Here is a 22,810-nt window from a genome sequence, read left to right on the forward strand (position 1 = left end):
ACATGATCCTATGTCTTTAAAAAATACATGAACTCATGAAATAGTTATTGTAACATGCAGGATTATGTAAATGTGTTGCAACTAGATTAATCCATAACTAATCCATCACACCTCTAAAATTAGTGAAACCATTTTTATTAGTTTACTTATACTATGCTTTATATAGGAAAAATAATGGTAGATATGAAAAATTTAATTATAGTGCTGTTTCTTAACTTGTTCATTTTATACTTGTGAACTTTGTAAAAATCATGGAGAAATTAATAAATCTCTAAATGAAGTGAAACTAATTTTATAGATCCTCTTAAGGTAAAAAAATATATATGTTTGTATGTTATTATTTTTCTTAACGTGAACCCTACTAAATGAGCTGCATGCTTTTTAAAGCACGCATTTTCTTTTTTTTTCCCCCAAACTTCCTCTCCATCAAATATGACGCAAACGACATTATTTTTTTTAAAAAGTCACAGAAGGTCTTACAATTGTCTCTATCATTTTTAGAATTTTATGATTTATTATTATTTTTTGAAATTTTGAATTCAAATTCGAAAATTGGTCGACTTCAGAATTCGGTGTGGACCGAATTGACCGGATTTCACAAATATCGACCAGTTTTCGCGAAAATCGACCGGTTTTGGATAAATTTTTGAACCACAACGGGATGAACACTGAAGAAACACAAACGTTAGACCGGAGTTAAATTCCTAGCATTTCCTATTACTATTTGTACCTACCTACCAACTGGGCCTTTCTATCTGCATGTTCTCATCCTATTACTATTTTCACTTACCAACAATTTTGGCTTTTTCTATCTGCATGTTCTCACAATTAAAAAAATGTACTTTGACTTCAACGCTTGAACCTATTAGCTCAACTGGTAAGCTCGTCGTTGTAGTCTGATTGTTGCAGCTCTGTGATAGCATATCTTGTGGCTGAATTGGACAAGGTCAGTACTTCATCTGAAGAATTGTGAATAAAGTAAAAAACAGTAGGGCTATTATTTAGGTAAACATATCCCAATAGGCCAAGATGATGACAGACAGGAGATGTCTTAGCTAGTGGATATAATGACGATACTTGCAGATGCCAGACCGGATATAAATTCCTAGCATTTCCTATTACTATTTGTACCTACCTACCAATTGGGCCTTTCTATCTGCATGTTCTCATCCTATTACTATTTGTACTTACCTACAATTTGGGACTTTTCTATCTGCATGTTCTCACAATTAAAAAAAAATGTACTTTGACTTCAACGCTTGAACCTAAGTAGCTCAACTGGTCAAGCTTGTCGTCGTAGTCTGATTGTTGCAGCTCTTTGATAGCATATCTTGTGGCTGAATTGAACAAGATCAGTACTTCAACTGAAGAATTGTGCATAAAGTAAAAACAGTAGGGCAATTATTTATGTAAACATATCCCAACAGGTCAAGATGATGAAAGACAGGAGATGTCTTAGCTAGTGGATATAATGATGATATTTGCAGATGCCTGACTTCCAGGTATATATTTTTTTGAACGGAAAATTGCAGGAGCTCTGCCAACTTTGTATTAATATAGGAGGAGAAAAGTGTACAGGCCTAGGCCAAAAAAAAATGAAGGGGCAAAAGGCAAAAGTATTGACTAGTATATCAGTTGTTTCATCAAGTAATCAGCACACTAAGAAAATGGAAATTACCTGCTTAAGAATCAGAGCAGTCAAAACTATGGATGTTAGGTATGTGTTGAACAATGTGGTTGTCACTTCTTTGCAGTATTTCTATGAACTCATTTGACATATCTGTCAGAAACATCTGGTGGAGTGTCCTTACGTACAGCCTTTAGTTTCCTTAAACCAGCAAGTTCCAAATAAAATATGTAGACTCATAATCGTTCCATGTTAGCTAATGACAGAGAATTGAGCTTGGGGAACCATCCTGCAAAAAAAGTTAGCTTTTTCCCACAATATATCTCGAAGAGCCACAATATCGGTGGGAGCGATTAAGATTTGGTGAAGGCTTTATCATTTTCAAGTTAAGAATCTCATCCGTATCAGACGCGAAAAGAAGCAGCCTGCTCAGGTTAGGCGGAGGTGAAAGGAGGGGACAGTTTGTTGTTCTCGACGCAATAACTGTGAGGGCTTTGTAAAGGATTTAGGATTTTCAACAATTTTCTAACCCGATCTGGACGGTTCAAAATTAAAAGAGTGCATAAAACTATAAGTAGGGAGCTATTTGTAACAACTATAAGTATTATAACCAGTAATACGAAACTACAAGTATTATGTACTAATTTCACATAAAATTTAATTTTAATTAGATTTATCAAATAATGATCTTATGTTTCTCTAAAAATTCTAGAGTTTTTTTTGTATGTGTTCATAATCTATGTGTAACCTATTTTAATTAGATTCACCCAAAAATACTGTGTAGAATTTAAACTAAATTTTTCCAAAATAACTACTTTTATAACACTTAACAATTGTTAGGGCCTCAAATAAAACCCCAAAAATATGAAAAAAATCACTAATATTCTTATTATATGATGGATTAATTTCTAAAATTATTTTTAGCCCTAAGTTATATGGTGAAAAAGTGAGTTCCTTTGCTAACAAATGAACTCAAAAGAACTCACTTTTTCACCGCATAATCTAGTGCTATAAATAACTTTAAAAATTATTCCATCATATAAGAAGAATATTAGTGAATTTTCAATATTTATGGATTTTATTTGAGGCCCTAACAATTGTTAGGTGTTATAAAAGTAGTATTTTTAGAGAGTTTTAGTTTAAATTATACATAACATTTTTAGATCAATCTAATTAAAATAGGTTGCACATGGATTATGAAATATTTACAAATTTTTTTAGAATTTTTGGAGAAACATAAGACCATTTTTTAAGTGAATCTAATTAAAATCAAGTTTTGTGTGAAATTAGTGTGCAATACTTATAGTTTTATGTTACAAAGTACCATACTTTTATTTTGTGCAATTCACTTAAATTAAAAAAGTTCACCAATATATATATTTCATGACAGATTACATTTGTCTCGTCACAGATCGTTAAATCTTAGAGACAAACATATAAAATCATCATCAAATATTCAGACGAAATATAGAATCGTCATAAATAGTTTATCATCAATGAGATGACGAAGCGACGAAATCATCATAACATGTCATATCTTAGTGACAAAATATTGTGATCATCACAAAAATAGCTGCCCATAGTGTCCTGCCTTAGGTTCATGACGAAAATGCTGGGATCATCACTAATCTATCTATAGTAAAGTCCATCTATTCTCTCATCCCACATTGAGCCACGTCATCACCAAGCCTGGAGCTGTTCGACCAAGGTAGCAAGCAAGGAGACCCATCGGATCTGGACTTCACGAGGCTCCCCAGAGCATGCCCGTCCTCATCCTTTGTTCCGCCGCAGCCACTCTCGCGAAGAAGCACTGGGCGGCATCGCCATTCTTCTTGTTATCAACCCTGAGCCCGAGCCCTGCGCACCACCTCTTTGGCGCCTCCGCGGCGTCCCCGCGCAAGCTCCCTGCACCCCCGTAGGCCGCTGCCCACGCAATAACACGACGAGCAGCGACCGGAAGCGCAGCGGGCGGGTTTCACGGGAACACAAGTGCAGCAATCCTTGCGGCGCTTGCTCCGCTCGGTTCTGCTCCGTAATTGCAGTCCTTGCAATCACCTGATCCTCGCGTCGCATCCCTTTCTCGTGGCGTTCGCTCGGCTCGGTTCGGCTCCATAGTCTCAAAGCCCCGTCCATCTGGCTGTTAAGTGGCTCCCGATCCGGGAGTGCAAGCGTTTGGGATTGATCCCCAAGATGAGCATGCCGCTCCTCCAGTTCTTGGTCTTCCATTTTGTGCTTTCCATAATCTCTATAGTTGTTTTCTTTTCGGCTTGAGTTAATCCATCATTGTTCCATTCTGAGCCAATCTTCTTGGATGAGCCATGGCCATTCTTGCCTATGCTGAAGTCCTGTTGTGTTTGTGACTCGATTCATCACCCAGAATGCCTAATCTACTGTTATTGCTATTTTCCATAATGTACAAGGGAAACTATAAGAAATCCATAATGTACCATTGCTCTCAAAATGACTTTGAAACTTTTGAAATATCGAGTTCCCATGTGGGAAATTACATACACTAGAAAAAATAGCGCAACGCTGGATTAGAAACAATGCAAGTGTCTAGATCCCGAGAAACTTGAGTGCGACTTGGAATAGGTTGGCTCTGGGGCGAGTATCACCGTGACTACATGCCGAGAGGGTCGCAAGCTGTCTCCCTTAGCCTCGCCGTCACCTTCGCTTCCAAGCCTCGTCGTGTCTATCGCTGAAGGGATAATGGACTGTCCCCTTCAGCCTCGCCATCGACTTCACCTCTGGCCTCGTCGTGATGCTCCGATTGGCCTTGCCTCTCACGAGTATCTCCACGACTACAGGCTGAGGGGGTTGCGGACTGCCTCTCTCCGCCTCGCCGTTGCCTCCGCTTTCGGCTATCACTGCTGGGCTCCGGACGACTCTACATTTGTCGAGCCTCACTGCGTATACCGCTGAGGGGATAGCGGACTACACCCTCAGCCTCGCTGTCGACTTCACCTTCAGCCTCGCCGCGATGCTCCGATTGGCCTTGCCTCCATCAAGCATTACCATGACTACATACTGAGGGGGTCGCGGAATGCTTCCCTTGGCTTCACCATCGCCTTCGGCCCAAGGTCCTTGAATCCAATCCTGATAGCGGCGAACGCGAAGATGTAGGGTGGCACTTTCGCCTCGCCATCGCCTTCGCTTCCGGCCATCGCCACGGAGCTCCAAACTGCCCTGCTTCCGTCGAGCCTCGTTGTGTCTATCGCTGAGGGGATAACGGACCGCCCCCCTCAGCCTTGCTGTCAACTTCAGCTTCAGGCTCATCGAGACACTCCGGTCGGCCTTGTCTCCAACAAGTATATCCACGAATACATGTTGAGGTGGTCACAGGCTGCCTCCCTCAGCCTCGGCATCGCCTTTTCTTCCAACCATCGTCGCGGGGTTCCGAACGACCCTACCTCTATCAAGCCTCGCTGCGTCTACCGCTGAGGGGATAACGAACTGCCCTCCTTAGCCTTACCATCGACTTCACCTCCAGCTTCGTTACAACGCTTCGGCTGGCCTTGCCTCCATCGAGTATCTCTGCAACTACAATCTGAGGGGGTCGCGGGCTGTCTCCCTTAGCCTCGCCGCCACAGCCTCGCCGCGATGCTCCAATCGGCCTTTCCTCTATCGAGCTTCGCCGCTTCTATCACTGAGGGGGTAGCAGACTGCCTCCATTGGCCTCACCGTCGATTTCAGCTCTGGCCTTGCAACAACGCTCTGACTGGCCTCGCCTCCGTCGAGCCTCGCCACGGCTAACCACTGAGGGGTTGTAGACTGCCTCCCATGGCCTTGCTATCGACTTCACATTCGGCCCACATCGCGGTGCTCCAGATAGCCCTGCCTCCATCGAGCATCACCATAGCTATGTGTTGAGGGGGTCAAGACCTCGTCGTCATCACCTCCGTCATCGGTTTCGAGCTCCACCACCGGGACCCTAGGCATGCGACCCCGGTAAGCTTTGTGGCCTTCACTCCTTGCCAAAGACGTCCGTGCTACAATGCCAGGAGCGATCCGGGATATCCCGACTTCGAAGGGGCTGGAGCTATTTCTCTATGCATCTGTGAGCCCCTTAGAACCTCAGTATCAGTGAATAAGGGTACTGTTAAGGAAAATATCCTAGCCTTAAGATATTTATACGACGTATGGTGACATACTGTAGCAATTATAATATCATAGTTACCACATCACATATAAACTGACTGTAACATAATATCTTAGGGGTAGAGTGGTAATTTTCCTTACCTATTCTCTCTATAAAATAAACCCTCAAAGAGCTAGAAAAAGAGGATTCCGATATTTCCTCATTTACACTAACTCTGCTCTTTCTCGTTCTTTACTTTTGACTCACTGTTCATCCTTAAGCTTGAACCTCTTTAACAGAGGAGACACTTATCGGATTCTATCTGTGCCATATTTTTGCATCCCCACGATCATCAATCAAATGTGATAGTACCCCAAATATTTGATCATCTTTCGCTCATGCAATCAAAGTGATAATCATATCTATCATCGTAATAAAAAGAATTGGTGAAAGTGAGTCTCCTTATTGGAATTTCCAAGTTGGTCGTTCTGCAGACATGTGAGTGTGACCATCGATCAGTTCAAGAACCATGAAACCCAGACTTCTCTGCAACGACACAACACTTCATTTAAAAAAAAAAATAATCAACGACCCATACTGCTTACTTTGAACTTTCAGTTTTCAACGGGATGGACTGCAGAAACACAAACGTTAGACCGGACATAAATTCCTAGCATTTCCGTTACTATTTGCACTTACCTACCAATCGGGCCTTTCTACCTGAAGGTTCTAACAATTAAAAAAAAAGTAATTTGGTTTCAACAATTTGACTTCAACGCTTGAACCAAATTAGCTCAATTGATCCAGTTCGTCGTTGTGGTCTGACAGTTTCAGCTCTGCGATAGCGTATCTTGTGACTGAACTGGACAAGACCATCTCAAGAGTCTATTATTTATTTTAGTATAGCAAAGTTAAAATGAACAACCTCTTTTGCTCATAAGATCTAGAAATCACCATATTAATTATGGAAAAAAGAAAGATCTACACTATTAATTGTTATGGACCATAATCATAACAGTTAAAATTCATCTTAAAATAGACAAGATTTAGAAGGCAACCAAGAAAAGAGTCTCTACGTGAGACCAATATAAGAGCCCACAGAATCCTTTTATTAGGTGAGCAAGACGAGGCATGGAAATCCTGTTTAGAGCGTGTGCGCTCGCGTGGTTGCTCACGCGTGATGCGTGGCCTATGATAGCCTAAGTTATGCGTTCGAGCTAGACGAATGATCCGGCGATGCATTTCTTACAAAGAGAGTGTAAATTGGCTCTGATGAACTTATTACACGTGTCGAATGATCCGGCGATGTTGAGTATGAATGTTGGAGAGATTGCCGAAGCTTTTCATGTAGAGAGGCTACATAATGGCTCTGGGTAAATGCTACTTGCCGGCTGGCCCAAAGTTCATGTGAAGAGAATGCCAGACTATTTCTTACAGAGATGATCAAAAGTTGGTCGGTCTGATGGTTTGCACGTGCCAGATGGTTCGACACTCAGGAGGGGTACATGTCGGAATATTCGGTGTTCACGATTTTTCTGAGATGTGTATTGACTGATGATTTTGATTATGAACTAATTTCGGTACACGGTTAGATCATTCCTTGATCCACTCTCTAGGTTGCAGCACCTAGGAACTCTTCTCTCTATACATATAAGCCCCAATCACTGTCTGACAGGCTTCAAACCAAGCAAAAAGCTTCATCTTGGGAATCCTACAAGAACTCTAAGAGCTCACTAAGACACCTACATTCATCAAGATCGGCTAGGTGTTGCTAACCACTAAAAGTAACAAGTCAATAGCTTCACTTGACCCAAATCAAACTTAGATTACAGCTAGATGCACACTTGATACTCTCCTTGCACTAATGATGTCCTTAATCTTCAATTAAGAACTTTGCGAATCACTCTAGTGCACTCCCTTACCTCTTGATCACACACTAAGTGTTTCAGCTCTTTTGGCTCGCAAGGGATACCACTGAGATGAAATGAAGGGGTATTTATAGGCTAGAGGTCCAAAACTAACCATTGCCCAATCACCCATATTACTCTTAGCCCCTTTTTATACTACGGTCAAAGAACAAAAGAGAGCCTATGCTACTCTAAGTGTCATTCATCTGCTTATAACACTTAGAACTAGAAGGTCCTTAGTCTTGACGTTCACATCCTTTGATCGCTCAATCATTCAATTAAGAGACCAATGTCACCCAACAACATTCACTACTATAGAAATGGTCACCAGTCCTAGCTCAAAAACACCATCAGTTGCAGTTTTTGAACCAACACTGATTACTCAGCACTGATAATCACGGACTATTAATGCTAATTTATTAACCGACACTGATAATGAGTATCAGTGCTGGCTCATAAAAAAAACCTGGCACTGATACTGAGGCCAAAGTGTTGGTTCATAACAAGTAACCGGCACTGGTACTTAACTACCATTGCTGGTTTTTGGTACAAGCTGGCACTAATAGTCTTCGTATTAGTTTCAATTTTTTATCATGAGCTAGCACTGATGGCCCCTCCCCCTGTACAAAACCTAATCATTACTGACAACATCACAAGTAATATCACATACAACACATATACTATCACACACATATACAGTTCATTCACAATTCATCTCATTCATGCATACATAACCATATTTCACATGTTATTGACTAGAGATCATAACTAATACAATTTTACAATAAAAGTTCATAATTAATAGAAGTATGCAACAAAACGGTAAGAAGTGATGTCATTCAATTGTTCATGTTAACCGAAGACCCTGAACAATAGCTTTTGCCTTGAGAAGAATCAGGTAACGACCTCCACAGGGCTAATTGAAGGGACAGCTTGCGAACAACACCATTTGGAAACATGGTTCCACATAGACTTTGGAATGACTTGGTCATTGATGAACCCGTAGAGTTGTTCCTGAATTGCATTGATTCTCTGTGGCATGAGGATACCTGTTTCCAGCTCGCAATTACCAGAATTAAAGAAATCAATCTATTTGAAAACTAGTAGGAACTAAAAATTAATCATCAATTTGTATACCACTTACCTCAGCTTTGGTAATAGTACTATAATTATTTTCGGTCCATTCATGCATGAAGTCACATACATAGTAGCCACATAAGTTGTTGCCTTGGGCAAGCCTACAAGGACAGTCTGTTACGATTTTCCATTCCTTCCGAAATGGAAAGTGACATCCTTTCCTCTTGACATAGCTCACATACACCTTGTACGTGGGTGATTATTGACCGTAACTATACTTAGATCCAATCGATTCAAAGTTTACTAAAGCGTTAATGAAATGATTAGTTTACCTTTGTAGCAAGTCTATGACTGGTTGGTATTCGCCTACTTGATTTTTTTTTTCCTTTCGAGGACAATGATACTGCTATAATCAGCCTGGATGATAAAGAGGGCCCAGTGAAATCTGCATATATGTCACCATAGGAATTAGTCCTAAGTTCTAATGTCGTGATACTAAAAAAGAGTAGTACAAACATAGAGGGAAACACGTACCCAAAGTTCTAAGGTAAAATTATGTATTTCTTTAATTGGTACATTTGAATAAATTCAAGTGCATATTCCTCGGTTTCCTGTGGCGGGGTGGCGACCATCGTTTGCTTTATTTTCATTAGGTCGAGGAATCCTACTTCAGTGATGTCCTTTTGACCGCATGTATGTATCTCCATTCTACATACACAAGAAGTTAAGATATTTAATCTAATGGTACAAGAATTTATTCTGTGAATTATACATGTAAGATACTTACATAGTCTACAAACTTATGAGTTGAACGCTGAGGGTATCTTGGTGGTAGAGTTGATACATTTCGTTAAAAGAATCTAGACTTCATCGTCTTCGTGGAGGAAATCACAATGTCTGTATTGGAATGTGAACATCTCTCTACCGGCCTTCGACCGTTCCAAGTACCAGGCATGAAATCTCCACATTTGGGTTATTAGCTCCGATAAGGACTCGACCAATGGTTCGTCAAGCTTAAATTGCCATTTAGTTTATGCCTTTTCAACCTTGGACTTGTCATAAAGTGCTTCTTTTATCATTTCGGCATCAATTAGAAAATTTCTTTCTAATTCTTCCTGTTGTTCTAGCGCTCTTTATTTTTTTTTACCTTCTCGATCGACACCTTCCTCAACTGTTTCTTACCCATGATGCGTGTGTAGTTACATTTTAGTTGTGGGTCCAGAGGTCTTGTTAAAGTCTAAAGAAACTTGGCGACCGTTGTTGGATTGATAACACTCTTCTCTGGCTCAGTACGCTTGAAGTGTGCAGTGACATCGGCACTCACTTTCCTTTTGGTTTTTCTCTCATCCATTAAATCATAAGGCAGAAAATATGCTAGCTTCTAGATGTTGATAGCCACTTCTTAGTTGATGCTTGTTGCTGTGACGAAGTCGATTTCTAAGATGACATCGACTTCTGAGCTTGTGCAGGTGCTACCGGCTTCTGCAGTGGGAGAGGCGATGGTGGCGAAGGGGTTGGAGATTTTTTGGTGGCTGTTGAGGTAGTGGCGGAGGTGGAAAACTTTTGTTTGGCTATGGAGGTGGCAGCGGAGGAGGTGGAGAGCTTCTAGGTGGCTATGGTGGTGATGACAGAGGAGGCGGAGATCCTTTGGGTGTGTTCGATGACTTTGAACTAGACCCAGACTCGTTTGTGTCTTCGCCAAACAATATGTCGCGCTTGCGTCACAAGACGTAATGGCCTGCATTTTTTTAGAGCCTCATTTTCCCCGCCTCTCTTGGGTAAGCTAGCTTGCTTTTATGGTACTTATTATTACACTATCCACATGTACTCTAGCGTATCCCTGTGGTATCAAACGACAGTTGAAGAGGGTCCCTTCCACCCATTCCTCAGCTAGACCCCTAGCCACCATGGTTGGAACACCCAAGATTGGCACGACAAGCTTGAATGGTGTGCTTTCTGTGATGTTGTCCACATGGTGACAGATTAAGGCTTCTCCTGGGCATCGAAGCATTATCTTTGACGGCTAATAGCTCCTGCTTTGCTTGCTGCCTAGCTTCCTTTATAGCTTCTTTATTTTGGTGTCTATCATCCGTCTCTCCTCTGCAAGTTCTTCTTTTAGCATGGCCATCATTTCTAAAATATTTTCTTTTCTTCATTTCATGTAAGTGTTAGTGTTTTGTTCGAATCCGACCTTCCAAGGCCTTAAACCCTTATCGCGTGTGTGACCGGTGTGCTCCTTGTTTTCCAGTGCCAATGTTAGTTCATCATTCTCCCTGTCTTCTTGGAAAGAGCCCTGAGAACACTGGGTGTGGGCATATCTAATCTTCCGCATGACTTCTAGTTGTCATTTGCTTTTGAAGCATAAGCTTCCATCAGTCGCAAGAGTCACCCCTCTCCCATATATGTAGTTCTTCACTCGTGGAATCCACTCAGCCATCACAGGTGTGACACTGCCTTTAGTTACATCTTCTTTCATCTTCTCCCATTGGTCAAGTTTCCTAACGTACCCACACGAGTCAGTTATGTGAGGGTAAAAGTTCTTGTGGGAGTTGGCCTTATTTGCTTCATTTATCTTTTATGCTTCCTCCGAATACCTATACTCCACGAAATCGTTCAAAAAATCTTTCACCGTTGGATAATCATCCCAGTCTAGCTTTCGACCCATCAAGTGATAATCTCAGTACAATTTACCCTTAAAATTCTTAAAAATTCTTCCCATTATGACTAGGGCCTGATGCTTCGCTGTGGTCATGTTGCATCCTTCAGGGTACTCGAACTTCTGCGACAACTTGCCCCACATGAAATCCTTGATTCTATCGGGAACCACCCACTTGTCACCTGTTTGCCTTTCCAAGTTCTGTAAGTGATTGCGATGGTGGTCCCTTACGAGACACATGCATGCTATCTTGAACGGTTCAAGTACATGTAGAGGTTTTATGGGCTCCCTAGCTGAATCTACCTCCGTGATGACAAAACGTCTCTCAGGCATCTTGTTGGGACCTCGGCCATACCTCGGTCCTTCGGTTTACTGACCATCCGGTATTGCATCAGTGTTCGGAGATGAGAGGGCATCATTAGTGATCGAATCCTGCGGAGCATCAGCATCAGGTTGAGGTATGCACTCGAGCTTCGCTCCTGAGCATCATCCAAGACTGGATCCTGGTAAGAGGAGGAGCCTTGTATCGGGGGGGGGGGGGGAGGATGTCCATGGGCGGTGACTTGATTTTGTACGTGTCATTCCTACATAAAAATTCCACCTATTCAAATTGTTGCAAAATCAATATTAGCATATATGACAACTAGTGGATTATCAAGAAATAGCAACTAGCAGAAAAGGTAATATGTCCAAATCTTCTATAACATGTTCATCATGTCTCTAACTATATGTATTGTACCCATTATTCATGAATCAGCAACAAGTGACGTTCATCATAAGTGCTCATATCTTAAGTCTACATCACCTACTTTTGACAAATCAAAGACAAAATGGTCCTCCACCCAAATAGATGAAGAAAAACTAAAAGGTTATGTTTAATCGCATTAAGGGATAACAAAACTTTACTTCTGAAACAACATTGCAACAATTTCTTTTGTTGCTTAATTAATAGACTGGAGAAAACACCACTAAATTAGCAATGAAAAGAGAAATTAATAGCAATTGATTGACATCCATCCTCGTCGGGGGCAGCGGCGTTGCGGGGTGGCCCTCCTCGTTGGGGAGGGAGAGCGCGCAGAGGTGAAAGTCGACGGAACGGATGCCAGAGGCAGAGGGCGCAGCGGATAGAGGCAGAGGGCGCCGTTAACTTGGGCATCCTGACGGCGCAAGCAAATTTCGTTAATGGGCTAGGGTTTTTAGGGCCTAGCGTGGGATATATATATATATATATATATATATATATATATATATATATATATAAAATACATTTCCACAGGCAGTTCACCTAAGGAACCGCCTGTAGAAATGTATCAATGTCAGTTTTTACCTAGAACTGGTACTGATTATTTTTTTATTTTTTCATGAAATATTCTTCTGTTACATATTATGCTTCGTAGTTAATACATGCCCTAAATATAAATTAAAGCATATTATTACTCCATAGATGCCCTTGACATAAATTGAAGCATATTCGTACATCATGCATACAAGTCCTCGATATAAATTATAGCTTATCCTAAATTTATACAAATTTCAGGTTCTGTCACATTGGAAAATAATTTGCATAACATGGCATTATTGGCCTTGAACTATTTTTCCTACACCATCGAGGCACATGTAGGGCATCACAGATCTATCGGGGGTTGCTTCTACAAGTTTGATCTTTTCTGGATCTCCGAAAGGCGACACATCATCGAACTAATCGTATTCTTCCTCATTATCCACATTGTCAACTATGACAATTCTTTATTTTCCAGCAACAACTACATGCTTCTTTTCATTCGCGGGGTCGATTATATAGAAAACCTATGCGACGCGATCAACAAGTACCCATGGGTCATCTTTGTGGCCTACAATGCTGAGGTCGATAGTTGTAAACCCGTAGTTGTCCACCATCATGTCATTTAGGTGTTTGACCTAATTGCACCGAAAGACGAGGATCTACAGATTTACTCCATAGTCGAGTTCCCAGATTTCATCTATGAACCCATAGTAGGTGATATGTTCCCCTATTGTGTCAGAGGCTTCTATCTGAATGCCGCTGTTTTGGGCCGTGCTTTTCTTGTACTTTGCTCTAGTATTAAATGTGTACCCATTAATATCATATGCTTGCCATGTTGTAACTAAATTTGATGGGTCACAAGCCAACATTTTCATATTTCTTTTATCTACAGATTCATCATCCGGAAGGTTTTGGTTCTTGAACCATGTGGTGAAGCGATGCTTGTGCTATTTCAAGATCTAATCATATGAAAAGCCTTGATTTTCTGTGTGAAGCTCAATCAGGTGTTGCTTGACGTACGACGCCACTACCTGTAGCTGCTGCAAGATGGTGAAATGTGCTTCTTCCACTGTTTTGTAATCATCATCGATGAATCTTTTCTTTCCTTTGGTCCCTCTCCTAGACATCATCCCCTCATGTCGAGATACCGGTACACCAAACGGTATAGCATCTTTTATGTAATTGATGCAGCACCCAACGACTTTCTCGATACTGTAGCCCTCGATCATGGAACCCTCTAGGTGAACACAATTCCATACATAGCCCTTGAGAATGCCCATGTACCACTCAAACACATACATCTGATGTAAGAATACAAGGCCTAGTGCAATTATCTCATTCATGATATGAACCAAGAGGTGTACCATGATATCAAAAAAGGATGGAGGGAAGCACATATCAAGCTGGCACAGAGTCTCTACTAGATGACTATGTAGAGCACCTAGTTTTTCAACATCGATCACCTTCTGAGCAATTGCATTGAAGAAGTGACACAACCGTATGATGACCACCTTTATGTATCCTGGCTTGATACCTCTGATTGTAATAGTGAGTATCTGCGTCATCATCACATGACAATCATGAGATTTCATACCAATTAGCTTCAAATCTTTCATCGAGACTAGTTTCTTGATGTTGGATGAATAACCATTCGGGACTCTCACCCCACGAAGCACTTGCATAGTGCCTTTTTCTCCTCAGGTATCAGAGTGTAGCTAGCCGGGGGGAAGATAATGTTTCCCAATTGGTCTATCTTTAGAGTGTAGCTCTTGCCTAATTTTAAAATGCACCAACTCCTTATGTTACTTTGTCTTGCCGGTATGTCTAGTAAGAGGCCAAGGATGCTATCACACAAAATTTTCTCAACGTGCATGACATCGATGCTATGGTGAACGTCCAAGTCCTTCCAGTAGGGTGAATACTTAAAGAAAATCGACATCTTCTTCCACAGCATGCCAATCGGCGTCTCACTTTTCTTCCTCTTTTTACCCTTCGGTGGCTTCTAAAAAATAACCTTGATGCTCTTGACCATTTCAAACACTAGTTCCCCGCTGTGAGGTTTTGGGCTAGTTCCTTGCTCAATCATGTTGTCAAAATGTTTCTTCATCTTGCGGTATCTGTGAGTTTAGTAAGAACCATCAGTGTCACGTGTACACTACCTTATGTGAGTACGGAAAGTACACAGAAGCGGTTTCATCCAAGCACACTATACACCTTTGCTTCCCTTTAACCTGCCCCGATAGGAAAAAAAGGGCAGGATATTCACTAATGGTAACAAAAATCATGGCTTTCAGCGTGAAGTACTGTCGTTGGAACTCATCCCACACCTGGACCCTATCGTTCCACAGTCTCGCCATATTTTCCATCAATGATTTCAGAAACACATCTATATCATTGCCAGGTTATTTCGGACCTTAGATAAGAATGGATAACATAAGGTACTTCTGCTTTATGCATAGCCATGGAGGAAGGTTGTAGATGGCTAGGACCACTGGCCAAGTGCTATGTGAGGTGCTCATGTCATCGAAAGGATCCATTCCATCGGTACTCAACGCGAACCTTACATTCCTTGGTTCTTCAGTGAAATTTGGATACGTGGCATCAAACTTTTTCTATTTAATTGCTAGCATCAGTAGGGTGTCGAAGCTTAGTTCCATCCTTCTTGCTCTTATCGAAATACCAACACATCAGTTCGAGTACAAACGTTGCAAGTGGGAGATCACTGGCAGGTACCACATCACCATGGCAGGACTTCTTCTTTTCTTCTCCACATTGGAAGAAGTGTCTTCTTCGTCACAACCAGCATTACTCTTCTTCTTCTTCTTCGCGTTTGCGGAAGCATCTTTATCCTCATAATCATTATTCCTCTTGTACCGACTCACGTTGCACACTTGGTATCTATCCAAGGCTTCGTACTCTTTACTGTAAAGGATACAATGGTTTGGACACGAGTGTATTTTTTGCACATCCAATGACAATAGGCAGATAAGCTTATTTGCCTGATAAGTGGTGCTGGGCAAGGAGTTAGGCTTCGAAAGCATATTTGCCAAGAGACTCAACAAATCCGAGAAAATCTTGTGTCACACCCAGTTTTATAAAGGGACAAAACTAGATGTAAACCACATGTATGCGAGGATTAAGTTTCATACATGCAGCGACTTCATCAGTGTATCACACACAGTGCCATTATTACAACGTTTAACTTAAAAAAAATAGAAAGACCTCAAATCCTTTAACTAAAGCACAATAGCAAAACACAGCGAAGCTCCCATCTTCCACAAGCAATTGATCAAGACAATTACCAGGTTAAATTTGCATAAATGCCAACTATGTTATCCTAGAGATATAAAAGCATCCTATTTATCTAGGTGATTCATCATGTTAGTTTCAACCTCTAGAAACATCTCCACATGTTTCCCAACCACTTGAAAACCACTTAAAGCTCCCAAACAAAACAAAACCAAACCAACTAATCATGTGAGGATCCAAGTTTCTCGTAACCGTGAGCACAACTAATATATTAGATTTTACACTCTGCAAATGTAGTCCAGCTTTCCCCACGAGTCATGATTTTCATGTTGCTGTGTTCGCAAAACACTTAACACACGCCTATGGTGTATCACCCAGAAATTCACTACAAGGTCGTTACAAAGTTTCATCCAGTATGTGCACGTCCGTTAGGTTTCACCACCGTCAAAGTGACACGATCCACCCAGAAGCCCCCTTTTGCGCCTTGTAGCTCCAGAAAGATTTACTCTTTCCTTCAACTATACATCCCATACCACTAACCAAATAGTTCTGGTCTTATCCGTTCCCACAAATCCACTCTTACGGTTTTGCACGCATAAAACTAGAATCTACTAATTAATAGGCCAGGTCTATTCCATACCAGGCCTCGTGGTTGGTACAAAACTTCTTGGGTTGTCGCTCCACGAACCGGTCCTTACTTAGGTCACTTGAACAATTGCCAAACCAACAACATAACTATAACCACCATCACCAACACCTCTTTGCTCAAGACAAAAGGTTCCTTGTTGCTATACCATTACCAGAATTTTTCAACTCATAGTTGCATATTTTATTAGTCATTCTTAACCAACAACCCATCCAAACCCTTGTCCAAAGCTAAGCATCAACTACCCATCATAACCACTACTAACAACTAGACGATAAGGAATATATGGAATATGGTACTATAAATAGATGGGATTCAATATTAATAACATGCATGTTTGAAATAAAGAATGCATTTGAAAAACTAGGATCAGAATATTCAAGGACACTCGCCTCTTTCAACTTGGTGCTCACACTTTTCAAAAACTTGATCCTAGAGATTCTCGAATTGCCCCTCGACTGCTCTCGAAACACACCAAAAAACACACAACAAAACTAACTAAGAACAGTACACCAAACAATAGCTAGCGTCTATAAAAAAAATGGTACTAAAATATAGTACACATCGCTACGAACACGAGAGCGCAAAAATCGTCTAAATCAGAGCTAGAACGAGAAAGTTACGCTAAAAATAGGTTTTGGATTAAATCTGATAAAGAAAATGACTTGTTTTGAAATAAACAAAAAAGAATATGGGCCTTTTTACAAAAACATAGGGACTTATTTATAAATATAGGAAAGTTTAGGGTCTAAGATGTAAAATGATAGAGGCTTATTTGCAAAAGTGGCAATTTTCCCAAATTAAAATAAATGGGAAGATGACTAGACAAAAGGGTCACTGACATGGTGGACACATCGGCTATTTTGCTGATGTGGCCAGTTGACATGGCGCGATGGCGTGGCTCTAGGCGGCTAACTTGATTAAGAAGGAACACGTGTCAACATGCGATTGGATGGTGAAGGGGTATTTTGGGTTCGAATCGTGGCCTTCCATCTCAGATCCGATGGCTGGGAAAAGGGAGAGGGAATTAGGTGGCTGGCGGTTTGCACTAAGATGGCGGTGGAAGGGGATCAGTGGCGGCGTACTTGCCAACGAGGGCGAAAACCTTGTCACCGGGCACGAGTAGCGACGGTGTGCGGTAGAGAAAGAAGGAGGGGGCACGGTGAACCTATTTGACGGCATACCTCGTGTGGCGGGGCACGGGAAGATGATCGGCGGAGATGGAGGCGGCGCACAGGTGCATGTCGGGGACCAAGCTCCGGTGGTCGGGACGCAAAACCGAGGGCACCCATGCACGCAGCGGGCAACAACGAAGCTCACAACGGGTCGGCGATGGCAAAAGGTGACCGAGCGGGAATGGCGCTTGGCGATGATGGCCCGGTGTGAGGGTGTAATAGATCCAAAATGGTGGCACAAACTTATATAGGCGGGGAAACTTGTAGGGCATTCAGATTTGGTGGGGTTCGTTGAGATTCGGGCTCGGTGAGGGCAGCGACGTTCGTGTCCAAGCCAAACTCGGGCTCGAACGACAGCGCGAGGAAGGAGACAGACACACGGCCGCCATGCGAGGGAGAAAACGGCTTCCGGCCAATGCGCCAACTGAGGGAGGCGGGCGGCAGATGGGCCTGGCCTTCAACCGGCCCAGGCATGGAGGAGGAAAGGAGAGAGGAGGAGGATGGGCTATGCCCAGGAGGAGAAAAGGTTGGCTGATGAGAAGAAGAAAAAGAGAAAAGAAAGAGGAAATCCAGCACAGGGAAAAGAAAAGGAGATTTTCTTTTATGGAATCAATTTTTAGCCTTTTCAAAATTCAAATGGCGCGCTTCGAGATTTTTAAAAATTTATTTTTCACACACTGAAACCCTAATGCTTCTATGCTCAGCATGAATGCATTCAGCCAAGGTATAACCTATGGCTAAATTAAATTTATTTTAGAAAATATGTTTTAACCTATTCTATTCATTTAAACTCTAATTAAATTCCAGCCAAATTTTAGGGAATTATGAAATTAAAAACCAGGGTGTTATATCTTGTCAGATCATCCATTGCTGGTCTTCAACCTTAGAAGTTCAAGCACCGGATGCAACACCGTAAACTTCTTATCACAACCCTTTATTCCTCATATAAATGTTCCTTCGATGCCTTCTGTAACGCCTCAAAATTATCTAAACATCTCATGTCAGATAAAACATGTGGTTCTACATGACTCAACATTTCCTCCAGATCGAATCAGTATCATCACCCATCATAACATCAGTGTCACCTTTGACTCCCTCATCATCACCATCCACTTGATCAACAATGATGTCGCCATTTGGTTTGCATGTACGTTGTTCACCGTGATTGGAACAAGATGTGTAATCCTCGATAAAACCTCTCAAGATCAAGTGTGATTTGATTATGCTTGATTTGTCCCACAATTTCTAGTTGTTGCAATCATAATATGGACATTATATTTCCTTTCTCTTCTTAGTCAAAGTGTCCTTCTCGGTGTCTTCAATAAAAGCAGAGAGTCCTTTGATATATATTTCTTCATGTCTTGGTGTATCGTACATCCATGCTCTATCCATCTTTAACTTCAACTACAAAATTAATTAATTAATTAGAAAATTAGAATAAAAAAGATTTTTAAAAAATAGGGAAAATGGGCTTATTATGATTATAATATATACGTAATTGAATCTACATTATCGCAAATTTATAGCTCAAAATAATGTGAATTCATTATTCTCCCCCCCCCCTCTCTCTAGATCTAGATCTATCCAAAAAATTCGCATTCATCATAAAACCTCCTAAGGCTAAAAAAACATCAAATTTTAGCTATATTTTTGAAATATAATGCTAGAATAATGTGAATATACACAATTGAATCAATATTGGCCATAAATTTTAGCTAATTCGATAATCTAAATGCTAGAACCATGAGCATCTCTAGATCACATCTAAACCCTAATTAAGCCATAAATCTAAATCTAAACTTCAAAAAGATGCTAGCTAAGGATGATATAGACTTACCTTAGATGGCTCTATTCAAAACCAAAACCTTCCCGCTCTATTTTCAAAATCCACGGATGTCTTTGAGCTCTATTGTTTGGACACAACGGACTCTCTGTCTGAATGGAGCTCCCCGCTAGAAGGCATTGTTTATGGAGAGATTATCATAAACGGTTTATATAAGAAACCGCTTGTGAAAACTAATTTTCACGTGCAGTTCCTTATATGACCACGAGTGGAAATAAACTGGTTTCTACAGGCGGTTGACATAAGGAACTGCATGTGAAAATAAAATATTTTTACTGGTGATTTCTTATGTGAACCGTCTGTGACAATGAGTTCATTATCATAGACGATTCACATAACAAACCGCATGTGAAAATACTTCATTTTCACATGCGGTTCACATAAAGAATCGCCTGTGAAATTTAATTTCCATAGGTGGTCTAAAACCACACGGGGTCAAACCTACTACTAAGATATTTTGTCATATGAAGCGTCTGTAGAAATGAAAACTATGTATCTCAAAAAATAGCTTTTGTAGTAGTGATAGATGGTACTGTCATGTGGAGTGTGAACTGTGGATTTTTACCAACAATAGCCGTGCATGCTATCTTGTGCAAACTTATTCTGACTTAGTAAAACTGACTCAATTGGGTTGCAATTTTTCAAACCCTAAAGTTGAATTAGGCGATTGGAATCTGTAAGCTTATTGGCATGTTCACTTTAGTTTTGACTTCGGGAGAGCTACATTTTCATCGATATATAGCGTGCATTTCACTGCTATAATTTAGGTAAACATATCCCAAGAGGTCAAGATGATGAGTGACAGGAGATGCCTTAGCTACTGGATATAATGATGCTATTTGCAGATGCCTGACTTCTTGCAGGTATTCTATGGCTGTGTGATGGATGGATAGATGGTATACTGTCATGTGGAGTGTGAACTGTGGATTTTTACCAACAACAGCCGTGCATGCTATCTTGTGCAAACTTATTCTGACTTAGTAAAACTGACTGAATTGGGTTGCAATTTTTCAAACCCTAAAAGTTGAATTAGGCAATTGGAATCTGTAAGGTTATTGGTATGTTGACTTTAGTTTTGACTCTGGGAAAGCTACATTTTCATCGATATATAACACGCATTTCACTATTATAGAAAAAGAACATCACTGCCGGTTTCAAATTAGTATCACTGCTGGTTTTGAAACCGGCAGTGATTAGTTAGTAGTGATACTACTGAGTATTACTGATAATCGGTCTCAAATCTGATGTTTTTGGGTCTGAAAAAATTGGAAAAAAAATCACCCGACAAACCCGTGACAAGACCAGTCGCATAAAGTTTTTTTACCATCTCATCTCACAATTATAGCTGATGGTGGGATAATTTATTCTTTTGATCCTTCTTGCCTGAATCTTTAGATGATTATTTTAGCATCTCGATGTCTTTAAATAAAAAAGTTATCAACTATAAAGTTATAGTTCTCGTCGAGAGTTACAATTTTTATATAAAGTTTATCTCTATTTAATTATGTATAAAAACGTTTTGAACTTCCAAAGACGGGTTATCTAATACTATTACCGTGGTCCATAATATGAACCATCAACTATACTTCCTCTATTATTATTATCGGTTTATAACACGAACGGGTAGTAAAAGTCACTTATCACTGGTTCATGTTAAGAACCGGTATAATAGTATCGGTTTTTATATGAATCGACGGTGATAAGTGATTTTCATTGTCGGTCCTTTTCTGATAAACTATTAGTACCCATTCTTGATAAGAACCGTCAGTGGAACAAAGTAAAATTGCTACAATGTGCTTGAGTAGCTGATCACAACGAGTTGCATGAGGGAGGGGAGGAATGCACTTAGATACCCCACGTAGCGTCCCTATCCAATTAGCAGACTTCGGCGAGGCAAATATCATGTGAACATGCATTCGTTTTCTGGTGAAAATGCACTAAATCAAATGTACGTGTAGTGCATGTAGAGTGCGTAGTTGACCGACCGATCAACCTTGACCATGCTGCATGCCACAGCCCAGTCTCGGCAAGCAAAAAGACATGCTCACATGGGTACCACGACCATGTCCTTCCCGACGTCACCTACCTACCAACTGCTTGGGCCTGCATGCTCTCTTGGCGCACAAGACACAAGACACAACGGCGCAAATTGTGTGACTGTTCGATTAATTTGTGCCGAATTATGCGAGTTGCAATAAATCCTAACTCAAGTATTGGATTCTTCCCAAACTTTTGGCAAGAAACCCCCACCCCAACCCCACACACATACGTGTGTATATATATATATGTATGTATATGTATGTATGTATGTGTATATATGTATGTACATATATATAGATATATAAGTACTATTCTATACCGTAAACCCTATCTAGCCGGCGTAACTCCCAGGCCCAGCGTGCCCCTGCCCCACGCACGCCCTCACCTATGCGTCACGCGCCCACGCTCACCCCACGCGCCACATGCAAAAGCCCTGCGCTGCCTTCATCAACTACCTAGTGTAGTATTTTTGGTTCAATATGCATGCAAGCATTGCATATTTGGTTCGAATGACTATCTGCTGAACAAAATAGAAATTACATCATCGTCGTTGCTGTCTGTGTCAACTGCATGTACTACATGTGCTATTTTTGTTCTGTGTCAACTACATGTACTGCATGTACCATTCCCCACCGGTTCCTGTAGCAACGAGCCAAATCCACCGTCCGGTTACTGTAGTATCCGGTAGGTATCCTGTAGCTAAGCAAGTGTGATAATTTACTTATAATTTAGATTCTTCAGTAATTTATTACAGGTTGGATGCAAGTATAAAAATTTACTATGGGTTAAAAATTAAATTTATAATGGGTTAAAAATTTACTATAGTTCGGATGTTTTTAAGTAGAAGTGTGAAAAAATACTATGATTCGGATGTTTCAGTAGTTATCAGTAATTTTGTTCAGTAGTTGTCCAGTAATTTTAAATCATAGAAATATTGTTCAGTAGCGTCATTAGTCGTCAGTAATTCAGTATTCAGTAGTTTTAAGTCATAGTAAAATAGTTTTTGTCAATAGTTTCATGTCATAGTACATTTGTTCAGTAGTTTGTGTGAGTAGTGTTAGTAGTTGTCAGTAGTTACCAGTAGTTTATTCAGTAATATCAGTAGTTTTTATTCAGTAGTTGTTAGTAATTTCAAGTTATAGTAAAATTGTTCAGTAGTTTGTGTCAGTGGTGATAGTAGTTATCAGTAGTTGTTTGTAGTATCACTAGTTTGTTCAGTAATGTAGTAGT

At 40.7% G+C, this 22,810-nt stretch overlaps 1 pseudogene; it reads right to left on the reverse strand.

The window, feature by feature from the left end:
* LOC133910708 (disease resistance protein RPM1-like) overlaps positions 1–22,810 on the reverse strand; it is a 91,017-nt pseudogene that overhangs the window by 15,635 nt on the left and 52,572 nt on the right.

This window comes from Phragmites australis, chromosome 3 (genome assembly GCF_958298935.1).
Source record: "Phragmites australis chromosome 3, lpPhrAust1.1, whole genome shotgun sequence".
NCBI classification, from domain to species: Eukaryota; Viridiplantae; Streptophyta; class Magnoliopsida; order Poales; family Poaceae; genus Phragmites; species Phragmites australis.